This window comes from Leopardus geoffroyi, chromosome B2, assembly GCF_018350155.1.
Source record: "Leopardus geoffroyi isolate Oge1 chromosome B2, O.geoffroyi_Oge1_pat1.0, whole genome shotgun sequence".
In the NCBI taxonomy this organism is placed as follows: Eukaryota; Metazoa; Chordata; class Mammalia; order Carnivora; family Felidae; genus Leopardus; species Leopardus geoffroyi.
This window is the reverse complement of record NC_059332.1, coordinates 84,520,917-84,544,135: the sequence shown is the minus strand read 5'-3', so window position 1 is coordinate 84,544,135 and position 23,219 is coordinate 84,520,917. Positions and strand designations below refer to the sequence as shown.

Below are 23,219 nucleotides of genomic sequence, written 5' to 3'. Positions count from 1 at the left end.
AAAGCAAAACTGAGTTGAAAGGGCCATTTTTGTCTGTGGATTTCAGATTCCTTGAATTCTTGGAAAGCAAAACAGAAGAATCCCTGACTAAAGGCTTTCTGGTAAGTACCTATGAAAAGCTATGATTCCTATACATAACAGGATGAAGAGAGACTAGCATAAGCCTCTCTGGTGTTGCAGAGTAGATAAAAGGTAGAGGCCATCTGTCATCAAAATTCCCCCGAGAAAGTGGGTTCTGTTTGGATTTTGCTGGCAGAGAATCAAATAATTTCAGAGGATAAATAGACTATACTTAAAAGCCAGTCAACCTAACCCTATAATTTTACAGATAGGAAACTGAACACAGGCGAGTAAGTTCTATGCCAAAGAAGCACAGCTAGTTAAAGGCACTTGCTAGTTAGTAGCAAGCCAGTAGGAACAGGGTTGGTAGCTATAAGACACATAAGTGCAATGCTCTTGTCATAGACCACTTGATCGCATCAGAGACAACAGATGACTTAGAGATGGGTGACTTCTAGCACAGGAGAGCTGAATAAGATTGCAATGTGGAAGGCGTCGAAAAACCTTATGTTAAAATCGTTCAGTACTTAAAGCATCAGGGAAGGGAATTGTTTTGGATTTTAGACTTTATAACCTTTCTTTACCTGCAATATATTCCATAGAAACTTTTAGAGATTATTTTAATTGTTAATCTTCCTGATGGTTTATAGAGTATATCTTCTTCAGGTAAACAGCACAGTAGGTTTGAGAGTTTTTTCCTTGACTATTTAAATTTGTCATGTGAGGGTCACCTGGCTTGCTCAGTCAGTAAAACGTGCAACTCTTGATCTCAGGGTTGTGAGTTTAAGCTCCACAATGGGGATAGAGTCTACTTAAACCAACAAACAAAAATTTTGTCAGGTGAATTCTAATGTATGTATTAAATGCTTAGCACCCAGTACTCTGGATTAACATTTGGCAAGCGTTAGTAATCGTACCTTATCCCACAGTATTTTATACTTTCTGACAGCCCATATCATAGCTGTCATTGTTATCTTATCTAATAATTTAATTATAGTTTAAGGGTTTAGATCAGCTGCTTAATTATTAGACATGATGCACATGGTTTTGAGGTATTATAGTTTTCTTCTCTGGGTTGTTCTGCACCCTCATTTAGCATCTAGTGACACATTGTTTCCAATAAAGATTCTTTTCTCCAACATCCCTGCTTACCTTGGACATCTTCATGAATGAGGAATTGAGATATTATTCACGTTGTTGGCCAATTCTAAATGTAAGGAAGCATATCATTTTAATTAGCCATATATATTTCCTTGTAAATTTCTTACATTTTATCTAACTTTTCCCCATAAAATGTGGGAGAAACAAACAAACAGATACAACCAAGGCAATCATTCAAGTGTATAAAAGAGGTATTGTGACTATGGTAGGGCTTCTCTTCTCTGGACTCAACTTTCTTCTTTAATTAAGCCTTCTTTTGATGGTATTGTTTGCATGTTCTACTCCTTCTGTACTTTACCCTTAGAGTACGGTCATATATTTTCAATGCTGTTTCCAAAATAAGAGCTCAACAACTGGACCCAGTGCATTTGTCAATGCAGAATACAATAGCATATTTCTTGTTTTCACTAATATGCTACTATTAATGAGTTAAATTCCTTTGCTATTTTAAACCATGTTTTTATAGTAACTGAAACTTCTCGTGTATATTTTCACACAAACAACCACAGAACCAGGAACCTTCTTTTACTATACTTGTGTAATTTTATGAACATGAACACATGTCTTAACTTTTATTTCTATAGATAGTACTTAGACTTTAATGTTTTTTAAGCCACAATTTCATCCTGTACTATGTATTGTTTGCATTTGTACATTTAATAAGAAAGCTTTTGATGTGTTCTTTCAAAAACACTCAATAAAGGTTAGAGACCCATGATATCAGGCATCAGAATATACCTTGCACCTTGCTGATATCAAATCTATTTATGTGCTATATACTTCTGGAAGTCTGGGGAAGAGCCTTATAAACACAATCTCCTATTACATTGAAAACTTACTGAATTGCTTAATTGTCACTCCCCTAGCATGTTTGCTTAACCAACTGCAAACCCTTCACTAAATTCAGCATGTATTTTTCTGGATTTTACACAGATACCTTAGAAGGCTTTGAAAAGGCCATGGAGGTATGTGTTCACTCTTATGTGGGATCCTGAGAACCTTAACAGGAACCCATGGAGGAGGGGAAGGGAAAAAAAAAAGAGGTTAGATTGGGAGACAGCCAAAGCATAAGAGACTCTTAAAAACTGAGAACAAACTGAGGGCTGATGGGGGGTGGGAGGGAGGGGCAGGTGGGTGATGGGTATTGAGGAGGGCACCTGTTGGGATGAGCACTGGGTGTTGTATGGAAACCAATTTGACAATAAATTTCATATATTTAAAAAAATAAAAAATAAAACAAAAAAAAAAAAAAGAAAAGGCCATGGAGGAATTAAAATCCTAGATATTGTGTCTATAGTTGTTACTTTATACATACTTGAAAAATGGAAATGAAGCTAGTTTAGGACTCTTTAAAGATATTCCATAGTTTTATTTGTTCTTCGTCCTTTCAAAGGTATATGTTCGGGAAATTAAGTGACTTGAGAATATATCTCATTGGAAATCCTCATAAATATAAGTTGGGAAGTCACTGACAGAAACAAGGGAAAATATGGCATCTATTTGATTTTCACAGTTGGAATCTACTAGTGAAAATAAGAGCAATTGTTCCAAAAGTTGATAATTATTCAATTAAGAATGAAATTTGTATGCCACTTTAGGAAATACTGAAACCAGGAGATATTATTTTGTTTCCATACCCTCTACAGGTCTATGGAAATAACCCAGCCAATGACAGAGAAACACATTTGATTTTTCATAATAGCAAAACACAGTGGAAATATAGTTATTTAAGTGTAGCAGGTCACAGAAGGACAAAAGATCCTATTGTTGAGGGAGAAAGCCTTGGTCCTTTTGGTGGAGCAGGATTCATACTCTGGCAATTGTGCCGGGAGTTTGGTCCCGTATCACCATATTACCATCCTGTAAGTAGTATCTCAGTATCGAAACAGCAGGTGCTGGTCTGTTTGGAAAGTTGCTGTATAAGAAACCCACAGATGGGAGGTAGAAAAGGGGCACTTAAAATCATTAACACATCAATAGGGCACCTGGATGGCTCAGTTCCTTATGCATCTGAGCATCTGACTCTTGATTTTGGCTCAGGTCATGATCCTAGGGTTCTATTAGTGAGATCAAGCCTTGCTTTGGTCTCTGCCACTGACAGCAAGGCACCTGCTTGGGATTCTTTCTCTCCCTCTCTCTCTCTCTGCCGCTCCCCTGCTCTCTGTCTATTTCTGTCTCTTTCTCAGTAGATAATTCCATGAATATAAATGATATTGAGCATATTTTGATGTATCTGCTGGCCATCTGTATTTCTTCTTTGGAAAAATATCTATGTATGTCCTCTGCCTATCTTTCAATTGGATTATTTGGGGGTTTTGGTGTTGAATTATATAAAATTCTTTATATATTTCATATATTAATCCCTTATCAGATATATCCTTTGCAAATATCTTCTACCATTCAGTAGATTGTCTTTTTGGTTTAATTGATGGCTGCCTTCACTGTGTAAAAGCTTTTTATTTTGGTATAGTCCAAATAGTTTAATTTTGCTTTTGTTTCCCTTGCCAAAGGAGACTTATATAGGAAAACGTTGCTAAGCCTGATTTCAAAGAGACTACCACATATGTTTTCTTCTTGGAGTTTTATGGTTTCAGGTCTTATATTTAGGTCTTTAATCCAGTTTTAGTCTATTTTTTGTGTTGATGTACGCATGTAGCTGTCCTTTTCCCAGCACCATTTTATTGAGGAAACTGTCTTGTCCCCATTGTATATTCTTGCCTCCTTTGTCATACATTAATTGGCCACACAGTGTGGGTTTATTTCTGGGTCATCTATTCTGTTCCATTGACTTATGTGTCTATTTTTGTGTCAATATCATACTGTTTTGACTGAGTCTGTTTTCTAAATGATGACTGGATAATGCAAGGACCTGTAATGAGAGAATTAGGCCCTGAACATCTGGGGACTATAAATCATTTGGTAGATTCTGGTTGCCCTCACTTTGCATTAAATAATTAAATAAATGTTTATATTACCATCCACAGTGCTGCCTTAGTTATCTTCAAGTACCCCAATTTGTTGTGCTGCAAGGCATCAAATTTGATGCCTAGACTAACAGTAATTGGGTAATGCTATAAGTTTGATTACTAAAATGTATCAGGGACCTTGCTAAATCCATGCATGCTTTGTCTCATTTCATCCTCAGAACATCCCTATGAACTAAGTGCTATTACTCACATTTTGGAGCACACACTAATGCTTAGAATTGTTAAGTAGGTTGAGTTACATAGTGCTTTACTAACCTGGAAACTGTCGCTCTAGGCCTCCCACTTTTAACTGGTCTGCTAGTCTTCTATCCTATGACTTAGAAAACATTAGAAAATTAGTATGAAGCAGGACTCTTAAAGAAGTCAAGCAAACATCTCTTGCACCTTCTTAAAAATTTATCCCAATTTTGTTTCTTAGATTCTTTTAGGATTTCACAATAATTGATATTATACTCAACAGAAGTAGTTTTAGGAAAAAGCTGTCCAACAGAACTTTTTCTGATGATGGAAATATTATAGGCTGTATGGTGTTTACTATGATACCTGGTAGGCCGTGTGGCAATTGTGCACTTGAAATCGAGCTAGTTTAACTGAAGAACTGAATTTAAACTATCATTTAATTGTAAATTTATGTAAAGACATATGGCTATTGTTTACCATATTGGACAGTGCAGTTCTAGAACATACATTTTTTGCTTTTCAAAATAGAGTCAATTGATCATCTAAAATTAGAATCTTAGATCTTGTTTTTCTAGTAGCAAAATCACTTCTTAAAATGGTATGCAGAACATTAATATATACATAAAAAAAGTTAAGGTGCCCTTGTCAAAATAACAAGGGATGTGAATGCCTGGATTTTACACTAAGAATGGAGGACAGCAGTTGACCTCTCTTCTTTGTGTTTACACTCCACCAGTCCCATAGAGGACTATCAGGACATTAAATTGAAAGTAATTGATAAAAATATTGTAGCACTTCTCTAATATTTTATGATTGCTTAAAGATTTATAAATTAATTTTATCATTAAATCATCTTATCAGGAGCTTACCAATGTGCTATTAATAATGATACTGACATTAATAAAATTTTATTCTCATATAACTTACAATTTAAGTGAAAGATTTTTTTAAATATCCAACATTGCCAATACAGAAATACAGTGTTTTAAGTGCTGTAGATGACACAAGTATGGAGTACAGAGGAATGCACAAAGGAGAAGACAAAACATGTAGGCTGACTCTTGAAGGAATAGTATGAATCAGGACAAGGGATATAGGGGATATAGGTGGAGAATGGACATTCTAAAAATAGAAATCCTCTCAGTATTCTAAATAGTAATCATTTGAAGACATAGATTTATTTGCATTCTCCAAGGGCCAGGTAAAGATTATTTCTAATCTACTTGTTGCCTTTTAATTCTTTATCCTAACCATTTCTTCCTTTTCCAATTGAAAACTAATATCATGGATGTGTGTGGGGGGGGGGGCGGGGAAGAAATGGTAATATTTGAATACTTCTGCCTTTTCCATTATTTAGATTCTTTAAGACACATTTCTCAAACTTGAAAAGAAAATTAACTTTTTTCCCCCTGCTTTTCAACAGATCTGGCAAAACAGAGATATGTTACATTGGGAACATCATGCAAATTTTATGTCGAATCATACATCCCTGAATATCATAAGCTAAAAAGACACATAAAAACAATAGAAATTTATTTGTGTGGGAATTTATCCTTTTTAATGACTCGATTTTTTTTCTTTTTTTCTTTTTTTTAATATATGAAATTTATTATCCAATTGGTTTCCATATAACACCCAGTGCTCATCCCGAAAGATGCCCTCAATACCCCTCACCTACCCTCCCCTCCCTCCCACCCCCCATCAACCCTCAGTTTGTTGTCAGTTTTTAAGAGTCTCTTATGTTTTGGCTCTTTCTCACTCTAACCTCTTTGTTTTTTTTCCTTCCCCTCCCCCATGGGTTCCTGTTAAGTTTCTCAGGATCCACATAAGAGTGAAAACATACGGTATCTGTCTTTCTCTGTATGGCTTATTTCACTTAGCATAACACTCTCCAGTTCCATCCATGTTGCTACAAAGGGCCATATTTCATTCTTTCTCATTGCCACGTAGTACTCCATTGTGGATATAAACCACAATTTCTTTATCCATTCATCAGTTGATGGACATTTAGGCTCTTTCCATAATTTAGCTATTGTTGAGAGTGCTGCTATAAACATTGGGTACAAGTGCCCCTATGCATCAGTACTCCTGTATCCCTTGGATAAATTCCTAGCAGTGCTACTGCTGGGTCATAGGGTAGGTCTATTTTTAATTTTTTGAGGAACCTCCACACTGTTTTCCAGAGTGGCTGCACCATTGTGCATTCCCACCAACAGTGCAAGAGGGTTCCCGTTTCTCCACATCCTCTCCAGCATCTATAGTCTCCTGATTTGTTCATTTTGGCCACTCTGACTGGCGTGAGATGACTCATTTTTTTCTAATTCATTCTGTGAGGCTATAATGGACAAATACTTGTTCTTTTGTCAAATAATGATTGCACATGTTATTTGAAACCATGTGAAAAAAAACAAATAATCCCTGAGTATTGCAGACTTTTTTGATGTATTAGAAATGTGTCTTAACAATTACAAGAGGCAGATAATCTCAAGAATAGATGTCAAGAGAGAGAGAGAGAGAAGATAATTTTAACAAGTATCATCTGATTCCTAAATAACAAATGAACAACAGGGCTCAGAATATTTTTTAGATGATAAGAAAATCTCAAGAGTCAAGAATAGCTAGTTGAAAAAATGTAAGGACTCAGGCTAACCCAATTAAATATCTTTTGATAACAATGCTCAGCATTATATTCTGTAAAACATTAAAAGTAAATACCATAGATAAAAGATATTCATAAATAAAGAGGAAAGATGAGAATTGCATACTGAGAGGAAGGACAATATATAAACAGTTATAATTATTAGGTAGTAGAATGATTTAGTTTAAAAATCAACATCTGAAATTCTTATATGATATCCATACTTCTGTTCTTTTCTCAAATACTGTTGGATTAATGTTGACTTATTGCCAATATATTTTCCTGCAAGTTGACATAAATGTATGGGTTACAGACTGTAGGGAACTCAAAGAGTATTACTTCTTGATGGTCATTGGTGTCTAGCTGATTTATTTTTGAACAGTCAGCTACGTCTATCCTGATGGCATGTGCTATAATGATCAATGTGAATGAGATGTATTTCCTGACCGAGCCAATATAAAAAGCATGAAAGTGAAACATTGCAGAAGCGTAAAGTCATTTTTACTTCTGTTTGGAAAAAAACATACTTTACTGCCTTTGACCTTTTAGTGTTTTCTTGTGGTTAGCCATCACATCATCCAATTCTATAAAAAATAATCACTTCCAAAGTGGCATAAAATAAACTAAGATCCTGGGTACAGTATGAAAGCTCTGAATGAAGTAACATTCAGTGTAGAACAGAAAGGGCAAATGTGCAAATCATCAAGTACAATGTATTTTTGGTTAAAGCTTTCATTATGTCAAGACTTTAAATATATGATTGGTCTGAGAATAGTAGTTCTTCTTTCCTCCCTGGCTGCTTGAAGCTCGGCTGCGATCATGAACAACAGAGTAACCACCCGGACCAGGATGTTCATGCCAGTTGACTACTTCAGCAGAAACAAATGGTCCTTGATGCTCTTCACCTTAGAAAGGCAACAGTACCTAAGACAGAAATTCAGGAAGAAATAGCCAAAATGTACAAGACCACACTGAATGTCATCTTTGTATATGGATTCAAAACCTATTTTGGCGGTGGCAAAACAATGGGCTTTGCTATCATTTACGATTCCTTGGATTATGAAAAGAAAAAATGAACCCAAACATAGGTCTGTATGAGAAGACATGGTCTGTATGAGAAGAAAACGACCTCAAGAAAACAGCAAAAAGAATACAAGAACAGGATGAAGAAAGTCAGGAGGACTGCCCAAGCCAATGTTGGTGCCAGCAAAAAAACGGAATAAAGATTCTGCAGTGACTTTGTCTCTGGTGATTGTGCAGATTTTTCATGAGTGAATTAATAAACTAAGAACTTTTATGTGGAAAAAAAGAGATTTTAAGTATATTTTAAAATGCACTCTAATAATTCCTATCATAAGATTTCTGAGGTTTTATTATTGTCATGCATGATTTTTGGATTTGAATCCAAATATCCACCTAACGTGATTAAATATAGCATAGGGTCCAGTTTAATATAGACAATTATGCAAAGGTAGAATTCAAAGGACAGTCATTTTTATTTAGTTCCTAATTATGTTTATTATAACTATATCATATATATTTATATATATTTATATATTGTATAAATATTTATATATTGTATATAAATCTCACATAGTGCTATTTTATAAAGGAAAGACTGGGTTGATTAAGATGTTTACGCAAGGTCAAATACTAATAAATGGCTTAGTAATGTCTTTCTGATTACTGAATCCTATCTACCTTATATACAATATTTACATATATACATGTGCATAAGTGTGCATACATATACACACACATACATGTATATTTCCTCCAAAATTGTCCAGTCAATAGCTTTCAATGTAAAACCATGCTGGTTCATCTAATCAACCCACCTTTGTTTTGGCTTAGGAAACTGAAGGTCAAAGAGATTGTGTGAGTGGACCAAAGTCAATGAATGAATTGTTCTGAGAACCAGAACCTAAGACATGTCTCTTGATCTTTCTCGAGGGTACTTTCCATTATATCATGCTGTTTCTATATCTTTACCATATTTTTTTGCCTATTCGACATAAAATTTTTTTGTGTGTTTTTACTGAGGCGTGAAAATACAAAGCATTTACCATTTGGTAGCATTAATAACAACTCCAAGTATTTATGGTTTAGTGGTTCTCAATCTTAGTTGTGCTCAAAAATCATTCACTGTAATGTAATTATTCTTTTTTTTTTTAATTTTTTTTTCAACGTTTATTTATTTTGGGACAGAGAGAGACAGAGCATGAACGGGGGAGGGGCAGAGAGAGAGGGAGACACAGAATCGGAAACAGGCTCCAGGCTCTGAGCCATCAGCCCAGAGCCTGACGCGGGGCTCGAACTCCCGGACCGCGAGATCGTTACCTGGCTGAAGTCGGATGCTTAACTGACTGCACCACCCAGGCGCCCCTGTAATGTAATTATTCTAATACACATGGTTAAGCATCACCCTTGAGGTTTCTGAATTAGTTGGTTTAGATCGAGGCTCTGGAATCTCTATTTTAATAAAGTGCTACAAATATTGCCAAAAACACAATAACGACATCAATAATCATACCTAACACATAATCATATAATAAAGCTTTCAAATAAAGTGTCCACCATTGTCAAAACCCTTTCAACATATTAACTCATTTATTCCTCCGAACAGTCTCATCGTTCAGGTACGGTAACTAATGCAATATCAGATGAGGAAACTGACACAGTTTAGGTGGCTGTCACCTCACATTGCCAGAGAGTGGAGAAGCTAAAATTAACCATCACTGTTATGGAGCTCTGGATCTTAAATGGTTTTATGTTCTTTCTCAATCTCACTGCATCTTTTCATGAGGAGAGGGGGAAAAACATTTTAGATAGATGGAATCTTAACACTACATTTATTCACATATTAATGAAAAAAAAAACTTCTGAGAAATTAAATGTATTTTTTTCTAGTCATACAACTAGTGAGAGACCTGATGCTGCTCCCAATTGAGCATTCTTTCTCCCGAAACATTACCTTTCCGTCATAGCAATTTTGCTCTCCTCTGATTATATTTAGTGTAAGGACGGTATTATTCGTAATTATTAGTTGAAAGCAACAGAAGCAATTTTTAGTTCCACAAGGCCAAAGAGTTAATCAAAAGTACACTGGGAAGCTCACAGAATTGCTAGAAAGGTGGCTCAATGCTCAAGTTCCAGGACCAATGGCCCCAAAACATTCCTTGAACTGGCCTGGGGCAGCTTGTACCCGCTGCCAAGAACTCCATCTGACTGCAACCAAAAGTCCACCAGCGCTGATAATCAGTTGTGGGAGCAGAAGTTAGAACTGTAACCACTAGCATTGCTAGAAATCCAATGTTAATTAAATGAACTCTGCACGGGGTGTACTTACACCCAAGTGGACTACTGCCAAATGAAGCTTCACTTGGGCAAGTACAATTGTTGGAATCTTGAATCATGATCCCATGTTGCACTGCAAAGGAAAGTGAGAATCTGCTTTTCCTGGCTTCTACACTGAGGAGGTGGGACTCCTAAAGCAAGCAAAACATGGCTAGTTTGTTTAAAAGTTATTGGAAAGCCAGAAAAATATGGAGAGTTCAGAAAGGGATTGCATGCAGACAGATATTTGAAATCTAAAATCTTGGAATATTAGCAAGATGAAGAATATGCAATTAGGAGCATCCCTTCAAATAATTTTAAATCATACAGTTCAATAAAAGACCAAGGGATTTGTTTTCCAATTTTGCATCTTGGGTTGGAATGGTTTTGATAGTTTATGGTATATTGAAAAATTAAATGTGGGAGAAAGACCTGGATTTCAATACTACTTCCATTCATTGCTAATAGTCCTGGGTAAATTTTTGTTACTTTTCAAAAAGCCACGTCTCTATCAGGGAAATAAAAATAATAATTATTTCCCAGGGTTACATGAGGATTAAATGAAAAAGTGCAAGTAAAATTCTTGACACCTAACTCTTAGTCCACTTTCTCTATCTCCTTTGGAAAATGTTTGAAATATATTGGAAACACTTTAAAACCAATATCATTAACAAACACATATATGCCAATTACTGTGTTCATGACCTTCCAGATGGACTTGACTACTATGCCTTTTATGACCCACAGTATCAAAGAAAAGACCTTTTTCATAGCTCTTAAGTTGCCATTGTTCTTTCGTTTTTAATGTCTCTATTACTCTGTTTTGCTAGATCCTATATACCTTGAAGTCAGGGAGAAACTGTGAGATGGAGACAGATGATTGCCTACCAAAACACACAGTTTTCCTTTTCTACTAATTAATAAAATCCTGGTGCTATTCATTGGGATAATGAGCCCCACTGAAAGCCTACAATGTACAGAACCTTCTAAAGCTTTACTATACCACGTGACTAAGTTCCGAGAAAAGTGTGCAACTGCTGGAAAACTATGTTAAAAGGACAGATTACTTTTATATTTTCTTTCTCCTTCTGTCTTCCTGCCCCTTGGGCCAAGTACATAATAGCTGAAGCTCCAGCAGCCATCCCGATCCAGGAGGTAACCTTGAGAATGAAGATCACATGAGGTAGGGAAGAGAAGGGGCATCAAGGAACATGATAATTTTGTATAGCAGCAGTATCAGCACTGCACTGCCTTGTTCTGGACTTCTTACATATGAGAGAATTAATATTTGTGTCTTTTTAAACTTTATGAATCAAATCTCCGAACTCAATACATAACTGATCCATACTGTGTCTCATTTAAATTTGTATTCCCAATACTTATCACAATGCCTGACACACAGTAAGTATTTAATAAAGGTTGGATTAATTAACTCATCTATGGCTTTAAGCCAAATAGAAATGTCTTTTGCTTTGTCTATTACCTCATTTGAATAGTTACAATAATAGAAAATTTTCCATCTTAAGAGAGAGAAAACAGAATAGTCATCTGAAGATGAGAAAACTATGGCATATTTACTTACCTTTTCTAATTATAATTGTATTAAAATGAAAATGCAGTGAATTAGAACTAACTTGTCTATATCTGTTTATTTTTCTGTAGTTCTTTTTGAAAGCATGTGAGGTATTCTTTTTAGATAACTTTTTGCTAGTGTGCAATATACTAGAAAGCGATCTCAGAAGAGTTTGTTCAATCATGTATATTCACTCTTTGAGGTGGTAAATTTAGTTCCAGCATAAGTATTGTTTCAGAAAAGATCTGAAAGAAATATGAGCAGTAGATATAAAAACATAATATGAGTACATAAAACGTATGTACTTTTTCTAGTCTCTCTCTAAAAAAAAGTTTAAATTTGTCTTTTAAAAGATTCTCTTACATTATTGAAAAAGGGAAGGGAAGGGGATGGAGGAAAGGATATAGTTGGACAATTGATTTTAGACACAACAGAAAGACCTCTGATATAAAAGTAGGAATCTAGAATCTGACTGTCAGTGGAGGTCAATGTGTGGCTATATAGTAGGAACAAGGTGAAGGACTTATGATGTGATGTCTGTTTTCTATGGAGGCATATATCCAGCAGATCAAGTGTGTGTGTGTGTGTGTGTGTGTGTGTGTGTGTTGTTCAAATCTTACATATCTTTCCTGAAATTTTTCTCTACCTGACCTATCTTCCTGATAGAAGATTGCTAAATTCTCAGCCTATGATGATAGATACATAAATTTTCTTCATAGTCTGCCAATATTTGCTTTGTATATTTTGAAGCTGTTTTTGAAGTTCTGCCTTTTTTGGCACTATAAAGTAGAAATTTATCCTATATTTCATATAGTCAATCTATGACCCTGTCACAGACCTGCTGGTTTCACCTAATCTCCTCAGATCTCTGACTGTCTGAACCTTTCTGGGGTGAGGAGATACCTAGAGCACAACCATCTGATCATCATGCTTCTGTGGAGTACTCACGAGGTCAGCACCTACGTCTGACTGAACATGACGTATAGAAGCTATAACTATTCCCTACACTTTGGGATCACTTATTGTGCTTTCATCTAATGTTTGGCTTCTGGAATCTTCCTTCATTATTAGCATATATATATACATATTATATATATATATATTTATATATATGTATATTATATATATATGTATATATATATATGTATATATATATATTTAATATATATATATACACACACACACACTGTATTTCTATATATGTATGCATACATGTGTATATATATATATATACATTATACACATATGTGTATATATAAACATATGTGTACGTATACATGTGTGTGGTGTGTGTATAATGTTACTTTCTACGAGGACAGTTTTACCTGATAGAAAATGTGGATTATATGGCTTTAAAGAAAAATTATTTTTCTTACCCTTTCTAATTTTCTTATTTTGGCAATAGACACCTTATTTCTTTTTTAAAAAACTTTATTTTTGAGAGGGAGAAAGAGTACATGGGCACGGGAGAGGGGCAGAGAGAGAGAGGGAGAGGAAGAATCTTAAGCAGGCTCTACGCCCAGCTTCCATGCTGGACTTAATCTCATGAACCACGAGATTATGACTTGAGCCGAAATCAAGAGTCGGGCACTCAACCAATTGTGCGACCCAGGCACCCCAAACATCTTATTTCAATAAACAGATATACAATGAAGCTATTTCTGGAGAGAGAAATTTAAAAAAAGGAATTATAAAATCATATCCAAAATAACAGCATCTCATTCCTGATATACTTTCAATTTGAAATAGTTATGTTTGGCTCAAGAAAATACTGTCCTGTCTTATACTATAACATAAAGGATTTTGGGTTGTGAAACATTGATTTGTGAATGCTTTGAGTTTTTCAGATTTGAATTTTAAAGTATTAATGTAGAAATAAAATATTTTAAAATCAAATGGTGGTATGGTTAGATATTCTTTTTTCTAATATTAAGTAAAAGTCTTATAATTTCATTGTTTCTTTATATATAAGTACATTGTAAGTAATCTATATTTTATGTTTAAATAAACTAATTTGAGAATATTCTACAATAATTATTTAAATAAATGATAAATATAATTTAGTATAGGTAAATGAGGTCAGAGATTATGAAGAGAAAATTAATAACTTATGTGCAGATGATACTTCATAACATAGTTTATCTAGGGAATATCTTAGATTAGAAGTTTTCATTGCTCTAGAGGTCTGTAATAACATTAAAATACATTTCTTGATTATAAAGTAATTACACTTTTTCAGCACCATGGAAACACTTTACTAAAAATGTAGAAATGAGAGGGAATTGAAATGCTTATAACATGTACCCAAGTACTTGAAATATCAAAAGGCAATCACTGACTCCAAATAATCAACTGAAAGAAAAAAACCTAGAAAATGTATGAAGAATATAATAAGTAAATATAATTATTGGGATGATGGCTTTTATAAAATAATTGTGTGAGAATACATATTTTATAATAATAAAAAGGTAATAAGTACTAAAACATTTCAAAGGCATGTTTCACTAATAAATGGGGACCAGGCATCTGCATGTTCCAAAGCAACTTGGTGATTCCCAAGTGAGCTAAAGTTGAGACTCACTGGTTTCTAGTTTGGAGGGTATGCAGTGCTTTAAATCTTGAGTTTCAGACCTAGCATTTTATATTTGTATTAATTGGTAGCTATTGGAAGGTTTTAAACAGAGGACAGATGTCTACTTTAAAATGACCACTGTGTCTATAGTATGGATGGAAGATGCACAGAGGACATGGAGATAAGTAGACATAGGAATACCATTTTAAAAGCTATTGCAGGGGGCGCCTGGGTGGCGCAGTCGGTTAAGCGTCCGACTTCAGCCAGGTCACGATCTCAGCCAGGTCACGATCTCGCGGTCCGCAAGTTCGAGCCCCGCGTCGGGCTCTGGGCTGATGGCTCAGAGCCTGGAGCCAGTTTCCGATTCTGTGTTTCCCTCTCTCTCTGCCCCTCCCCCGTTCATGCTCTGCCTCTCTCTGTTCCCAAAATAAATAAACGTTAAAATAAATAAATAAATAAATAAATAAATAAATAAATGCTATTGCAAACTCTTTCATAAAGAAGAATTTTATATAATTCTCTAGATACTCTGCCCTCAAAGAGGTGGAGTTTAACTGACTATCCCTTAAGTATGGATTGTGCTTAGTGAGTTCCTAGATTAAAGTATAGGAAGTGAGGGGGGGAGGTGGGAGGGGAATGAGTAAATTTACAGTAGAGATACTTGGCAAACACTACCTAAACCAGAAGATCAAAGTTAACATCGATAGTGATTAGTCATCTGGATAGTATGCACCCCTTTATATGATGTGATGAGGATTGCATTTTACTCCTGTGGTTGCCCTCCCCAAAATTCATGTTTGTTGAAACATGAAAAAAATGCCTCAAAACTGTCAAAGTTATCAAAAACAAGGGAGAATATGAGAAATTGTTAGAGCTAATGATTAAAAAGGGTGATAGAGATTTAGAAGAATTGATTAAGGAGCAGAATAGTGAATGCTAGGGGCAGTGAAGGAGGATCTGGGTGCTGAACAGAAACCATGACTTTCAAATAATACTGATTGGAATTACTCCTTGATGTTTTGTCACAATGCTCAGCAGCTTGAGGGGGCTAGGAAAGGCAGTGATGAAGCCAGTAAATTCAGTTTAAAGATGATGAGGCAAGGCATTTGAAAATAAAGAACTCATTTACCCAGGAATATGCATGAGAAATGCATAAATTGACAATATAAATAATAAATGAACACTAAGGTGAAAAGCAGGCATATGAGGAAGTCAATTAATGGGTCGAGCCAGATAACAAGCCAGGATTAAAAATTTCTAATGAGTTTGTCATGGCAAGACAGGTTGGGAAAAGGGAAAAATCATATTATCAACATGGTAAAAAAAAATTCAAAATAGCATGGAAATTGATAAAACAGAAAAGAAGGCAGGTTTGACTGAAGTGATTTTGCGTTCTAACAAGCATGTAGTTTGGTAAACAATAAAATATATTGATAGTGGCTTTCACTTTGAGAGCGAGGATTTTAATTCACCGATGTAACTGGAATGTTGTGCCCCTCTAGGAGAGTAGCCTCTCATAGGCCCCAGATGACTTCAAGATGGCCCTCTGGCTTAGAGTTTGGAATCTGCCTACACCAACCTCAAAGTTACTAGAAACTTAACCTCAGGGGTGAGTCATCCTTGCTTTGCGCCCAGCTTCTTATAGCTGCCCTGAGGCCTCTGTTCCAATGTCTCATTTTGTCCTTTTCTCAGTACAAAAGGGAAGAATCCTTGTCGTCTTTTTCTCCTCAAATTTATCAACAGGGAGAATTCTGGTAAAGCCTAAGTGTGTTCAGTAACACTTGTGTACAAATTGCTTAGCCAGTGCTAAGCTTCCCTGGTCTCCTTGTTGTCTGTTCTCAAGCTCTTGTCTTGTGGTAACAAAGATTTCTGGTATCTGTGTATGCGGACAGAGGACTTCTTTTCTCCCTAGGAACTTGTAGCTAAGTGCTTCATTTCAGATAAAGGTAACACTCAATATTGTCATGTGCTCTTTCAAGTTCAGTCAGTGATTTTGAGCCCTGATTACATATTAAAAAGACCCAGAGAATTTTTAAAAAACTGATGAAAACACCTAGGCAGCATCTACCTTGATTTAGATTTAATTGATTTGGGAACGGGGCAGACATTGATTTTTTTTTAACCCCCTTTGTTTCTCTACCTTCAAGGCTTTCTTTAACCCTGACTCCACATTCCTTATTAACTTCAATAACATTTCAGCAGATTTCTACCTAACATTCAAGTATATATTTTCTAGCTTTGCTTCCGCATTCACGCATCTTTCTCTCTCTTCTGGAGGCTGAACCTGGTGCCTAATGGCTTGAGCTCAGACCTTTGAAGACCAGGACCAGACTGGGAAGCCTAGCAAGTATCTTGCATGAATCACAATATTATCCCTATCTCTTTTTCCATTGAAGAAAGATCTCCTTGCCTTAAGAATCTATATAGAAACACAGGATGGTGTTTCTTAAACTTTCTCATCTATTGAAAATATATAATAGGGTATATACCTAGATTCTCATAATAGACATTCCTTTCATTTAGAATAGTGCCTCTCCTCAGTTGTGATCTGAAGAGTAGAGGACATAATCCACCTCTGACTTTTAAATTGTTTATCAAGAATCATGAAGTCTCCCATCAGGCCATTCTCCTATTGCCTGAATCTCTATTGCTTGTATCTAACAACTTGACCACCATAGTGAATTGCACTATTGGATTTTCTATATGAGATTTAATCAAAGGAGCAGCTAAATACTGCACCTGGGATTCAAAAGTCCTTGGTGATAGATGTCATAATAATAACATGAGTATTACATGAATATTACTAGATCTCCTTGGGTCAGCTGTGCTATCACCCAAGTCCCTCCTGGAGACCAGTTTCCACCATGGCTTGGGAAGGGTAGGAGGAAAACAAATAAGATTAAGTCTAAAATGTGTCAAGTATAATGTGGACTTTCTTGGGGAGACAGGAAAGAGAGATCCCAAATTGAGTGTGAGAGGAAATGCAATACATAATATATCTTATAACAAAACTTCCTAAATTAGGTTTTGGGCGTCTATGACAGTGGTGATGGATCTAGGGAAGCCTAAGCTTGTAAGAAAATGCCCCACTGGTCATGGCACTCACCTGCCATCAGGTCTCCAAACCCGCCATCGGGTCTCTGACTTCCCACCGTCTGTTCAGAGCACTTTGGAAAGTGGGTTGTCCAGAGCAAAGGATGATAAGATGGTGGAAGGTGAGGGGAGAAAAAGACGATGGGGTTTTAGGACTCTGCATGATTAATGGGCAATCACTTATAAGGTGTTTTAGTCCTTCTTATGCTTCTCCAATCTACATCAATTACAAAAGTGATCAGCTCTGGAGGAAAATTAAAAGATTTTCCTCAGGATGACCGCTTTCAAAAGGAGCATAATGAAGAATTATAAATATTTATAACGTAATATTTATCCTTTTCATGATTATATATGCCATACAAATTTTTTGAAATGTCCTAAATTGGCATGGAGAGAATAATGTTTGGGGAAGACAAGACTCCACAGCATTATGAAGGCGGCATTGATTGATTGCAACTGCAGGAAGGAAAAAATGTTAGAAAACGATAACTTCAGGTTAAGTACAATTTGATTAGGTGAAATTGCCAACTTTGGGTTTGAGTCTGTGTTAGAGAGAATTTGACTTTAAGAGGTAATTCATAAGAAAAAAAAATCTTATAAAAACAAACAAAAGAACTTCCACATTTAAAATTATATCTATATGGAGATAAGGGAGAGAGGAGTCCAAATAACTTCAATATTTCTGGACGGTAAGGTGGTACCAGGTGATGAATTTGATTATCACAAGGAGGTCTTAGCCTGTTTCTTGGAGGAGCTTTGCCAGCTCTGCCCCTCAGGTGGCGCTCGGCTTCCGTGTCCACAATACCCATAAGCCTTTTTCTACTTCTAACTTTATTCCATCTGGTGCACTAAAAGTGGATGTCATACAAATACACATACTTCAAAATGATCCGAAGATATCTCACCAAGAGAAGGCTGTGGGACTATTTTCCTCTCATTTCTTACTTTTAAACTCAATTAAGAAGAAACTTTTTTTTTTCCTCCTCTGAGTCATTGCCTTTTATCTTCTCCTCTTTTTAGGTTCATTGTTGTATTTTCCTCCTTCATGCTAAGATGGTGGTACTGAATACTGATGAGAAAATGCTTATTTTAAAACCACTCATTTCTTTGAGCACAGAAAACCTGATCTGCATTTTTACAGATGTTCCCCTGGTCTGACCTCAGCCTTAGGAGGGTTATAGGTACTCTCAAAGCAAAAGGAAAAAAAAAAAAAAACCAGAAAATTCACACTCCAGGTTCTTCTGGATTGGCAAAGGAGGAGTTAGAGAACAAGCTACTCTACATCAAAAGCAATTGCTGCAGGCTATAGGATTTTTATGTTATTCCTAAATTAGTTTCTTTATATAACAGTAGGTCTAATTTTCAGGACAATCACGTTTCATGAAATACTTTTTGGGGGAGAGGAGAGGAAGGGAAAGTGGATTGTGTAAGGAGCAGTGTGGGTTCCTATTTTGATTTTATAAATGTGCAGATCACTAGTGGGACAATAGCCACATTAAAATAATAGTGGCTCATCCTAGTATGTGAAAGTCTGCAGTTCTCTTTAAATTGAAATTACAAGCATGGCTGAAATTCTTTCTTTAATGGATCTCTATTATTTTTCAAAATCCAAATGAAATTGAAACATAAAGATAGTTTTATCACACTCTCACATTAGAAACCTCCAAAATGGAATATGGATTATTTCACTGGTCTGAGAAGATTTGCAAATACCTATCACTTTTGTCTCATTTAAAATAAATTTACAATAGAAAACAGAATGGATAATTTTCCAAAGAAATTAGCATTTGCCTAGCTGTTATGATTCAAACATTTTGATAGCAATGGCTATTTTACCATCTGAAATCTTTCTGATGTCTACAAGAAACTGACAAAAACAGCATAACTGGTAGGCTCATGTTGATTCTCCTGTGAAGAACCCAGTGGAAGAAATGCGGTGAAGCAGCCTGCATTCATCTAAGCAGGTAGAAATTGGACAACAAAGTGAGATTCAGTTATTGGTAAAAGCTGAGTAGGCAAATACTGATGTTGCGAGAATTATCAGTCACTCACATGTCTGTATGTTTACTGTTATAGGAGTTTTCCTATTTATTTAGTTTTAATGCTTATTTATTTTTGAGAGAGAGAGAGAGAGTGAGCAGGGAAGGTGCAGAGAAAGAAGGGAACAGAGAATCCTAATCAGGGCTTAGATTCAGTGCTCAAACCCAGGAACTGTGAGATGATGTCTTGAGTGGGAGTCAGACTGAGCTACCCAGGCACCCTGGCCTTTTCCTATTTAAACATAAGATCTGGATTTGAGGGACAGTGGATCATTATTTTTTTAAATCCTTGCAGTACCTACCATAGTATTATGTGCAGCTTGGAATGTTGAAATATAAGTAAGTAATTGAATAAATTGAATAAAATGTGTCAATACATTCTTTATTACATATGTTCGTACCTACCCATCATCCTCAGCACACTGCATTGTTAAGTGCACATCCTCAGCACATTGTTAAGTGAAGTTAACCATGAATTCCCATTCATGGAAGATAGAACAGAACATAGAGCACTGGTATCTGGGAATCTAGCCAACTAATTTGGGACAAAAAGAGTCCTAGAGATACTAAATACAGTTTTGGCCTACTTCACAACTCTTCCCAGAGTCATTTATACTTTGGGTACTTATAGATGGAATATATAAGGTAAGCTGCTTATGTATTTCCAAGCGATAGCAAGAAGAAATATGAGACATGAAAAATATGTGAATTATGTAAACTTCCTTTTTATTTATTCACTCACTCATTTAACAGGTATTATATGTGTACCACTTATGAGGAAATGAAGACATAAAAATGAATTATATGTGCTTCCTCATCTCAAAATGTTTTCCTTCTTGTGTTAGATCTAGAAAAGCAAACAGACCTTTGCAATGCAGACTTAATCCAGTCTTGGAGGATTATTTTTTTCAGATGTGTCTACATATAGCCTTATAATGTTTTCTAATGTGCTACTAATCACTTTTAATTGAGCTTTGAGCTTGCAGGTGTCAATTTAAATGATGAACATTGCTGCAGTGTGGAGTATCCATCAAGGGGAAAATTACCCTGAAAAAATTTTGCCATGTCGTTATGGACTTTTTATGGTGACTCTGAAGTCGCGTGTGTTCCCGATAGTGTTCCATCACCAAATAGAACAATAGGCTCATACCTGGAAAGAAATTCAGAGATGAATTAATTCAATTCATTTATTTCACAGAAGAAAAAAAATGAGATTCAGAGGTTGCATTTGCTGGCCAAGATTACAGAACGTTTTGGTTGCATACCTACAAGTAGGGTAATTCTTCACACACAAAGTTAAATATAATTGATAACTCACAGTCATTTCTGAAAGACTGAATAATTATAAATAGATATGAAAATGAATGAATTCACAGAAGTAGATTAAAGGCATGACATCATTTCCCATTCGTACTAGTTGATTCTACTTTTATTGAATACCTAAACATCGACACTGTTCTTTTTTGAGTTGGTAAGCTAATCAAACCAGAAGCAATTAAATGAACTAAAATATAGAAGATTAATTCAGAACATGATGATGCTTTCTCTTATACACTTCATATTTACTTTTCTGGGACTATAACCTTGCAATGAAACGAAGACATGATGGTTACTAATGGTGACTCAGTGACCCTAGGAAAAAATTAAGATTCCACAGATAATACATTAGATGAAGAAATCACCTGAAAATTAATATGACTTCATTTTATTTATTTAGTAATATGTAGTGTTTCTTAGGTTCCAGACACAATTCTGGGTACTTTACAAATATTATCACATGAAATCTACAATAAAATTGAATCCCAAACTAGGTTTAAAAAATATGAAAGGGTGATCAGCAAATATAATCAATCTGTACCTTAAGCAATAATATTACTCTGATTAAAAATAGGATTTGGGGGTAGAAGGGTAGGTGAAAGGGGGGTAAGGCTGTTAAAACCTAGAGAGGTTGACCCCCTCCTCTATGCACCCACAAAACTGATATACTGATCTTCCGAGTCTTATTAATTGCATGAGTACAGAGCAACAGGAATGTTCTGTCTGGTGGGAGGGTGTGGTTCTACAGTGCTGGTATATAATTATTTATTAGGCCATGCCACTATCCCAGTTGTTCACTTTATTTATTAAGATGATCAAAAATTCACTTCCCTAAGCTCTGATTCCATACTCTTCATGAAAACAGCGACAGAGAGAATGATCTGTCTAATAAATGCAAATATTATAAAATAATTTGTATATATAATTTCTATGCAAAGAAATATTTTTTAAAGTTCATTTATCTTGAGAGAGAGCAAATAGGGAAAGGGAAGAGGAAGAGAGAGAATCTCAAGCAGCCCCTACACCCAGCACAGAGCCCGCGGCTTAACTGACTGCTTAACTGCTTAACTAAGCCACTGAAGTGCCCCACAAATAAATATGTTTAATAAGACACTTTCTCCATTGATCCTTCCATTGTTTCTGTCCTTGGATTTCTTTAAAAAATACTTTTTGTCTTTTGACTCTCGAGGAATTCTGTTGGATGTCTGAGACACAGGAATGAAGGGCCACAAATATATGGCACTTTTGCACCAAGGAGAATTACATGATAAAAGAGGCAGGCAGACCAACAAACAAATAATGAAATGAGTTAATAATGCTTATTATAAGGAAGTTGTGTGTAGAATGCAGCTTGGCATAGAGGAAGAACTCCAAAGCCAGAGTTCATTTGTGCTTGAGCCAGTATTTGAGCTGAACCTGGAAGGATTGAACAGTTTGTCAGAACACTTGGGAGAGGGTATTTCAGTTAGATAAAGGAGTTTGTGAGAAGGAACGGATGCCTGAGTTAGCAGAAACTACAAATATTTGACTTTTCCCAGAGGTTCACTTATGATTTAATAAGTATCTTAGGTCTGAGTAACTTATTGCATTTGGTATAGCAACCAAAACATTTTTTTGAGTTTTAATGCAATAATTCAGACCCTGAACCATCATGGCCGCCAGCATCCTATGAGGCCTTGCTTAGGCATCAGCTGGTGCCTGTAGATAAATCTCTTTTGGGTTTCTTGCCAATGCTGCAAACTTCCACATTTTAAATTGCTGATAGAGAAATAGAGGCACATTCTTAAAATAAAAATTATATTCTTCTACCACATTTTTGTCTGCTAAAAACATACTGAACAAAATAATCAAGACTGGTTTTATTTATTAGTTATTTATCTATCTACCTATTTATTTTTTATAGCATGGGTTTTGTTTTTTTTTTTTTTAATTTTTTTTTATTTTTGAGAGAGAGAGAGACAGACAGACAGAGCACAAGTTGGGGAGGGATATAGAGAGAGGGATACAGAATCTGAAGTCAGCTCCAGGCTCTGAGCTGTCAGTACAGAGCCTGACAACGGGGCTCGAACTCACAAACCATGAGATCATCACCTGAGCTGAAGTCAGATGCTTAACTAACTGAGCCACCCAGCTGATCCAAAACTGATTTTTATATATTTTGCATATTTTAGGCAAGGAAGACAATAAAGATACATCAGGCTTCTGTTCATATTTTTTAACCTCTCTTTCTCTCTATCTCTCCCTTGCCCACACACACACACAC

General features: G+C 35.7%; 1 pseudogene; it reads left to right on the top strand.

The window, feature by feature from the left end:
- Nucleotides 1-7,380: 7,380 nt before the first annotated feature.
- On the top strand, nt 7,381-8,279 carry LOC123609771 (annotated as a pseudogene).
- The last annotated feature ends 14,940 nt before the right edge of the window (nt 8,280-23,219 follow it).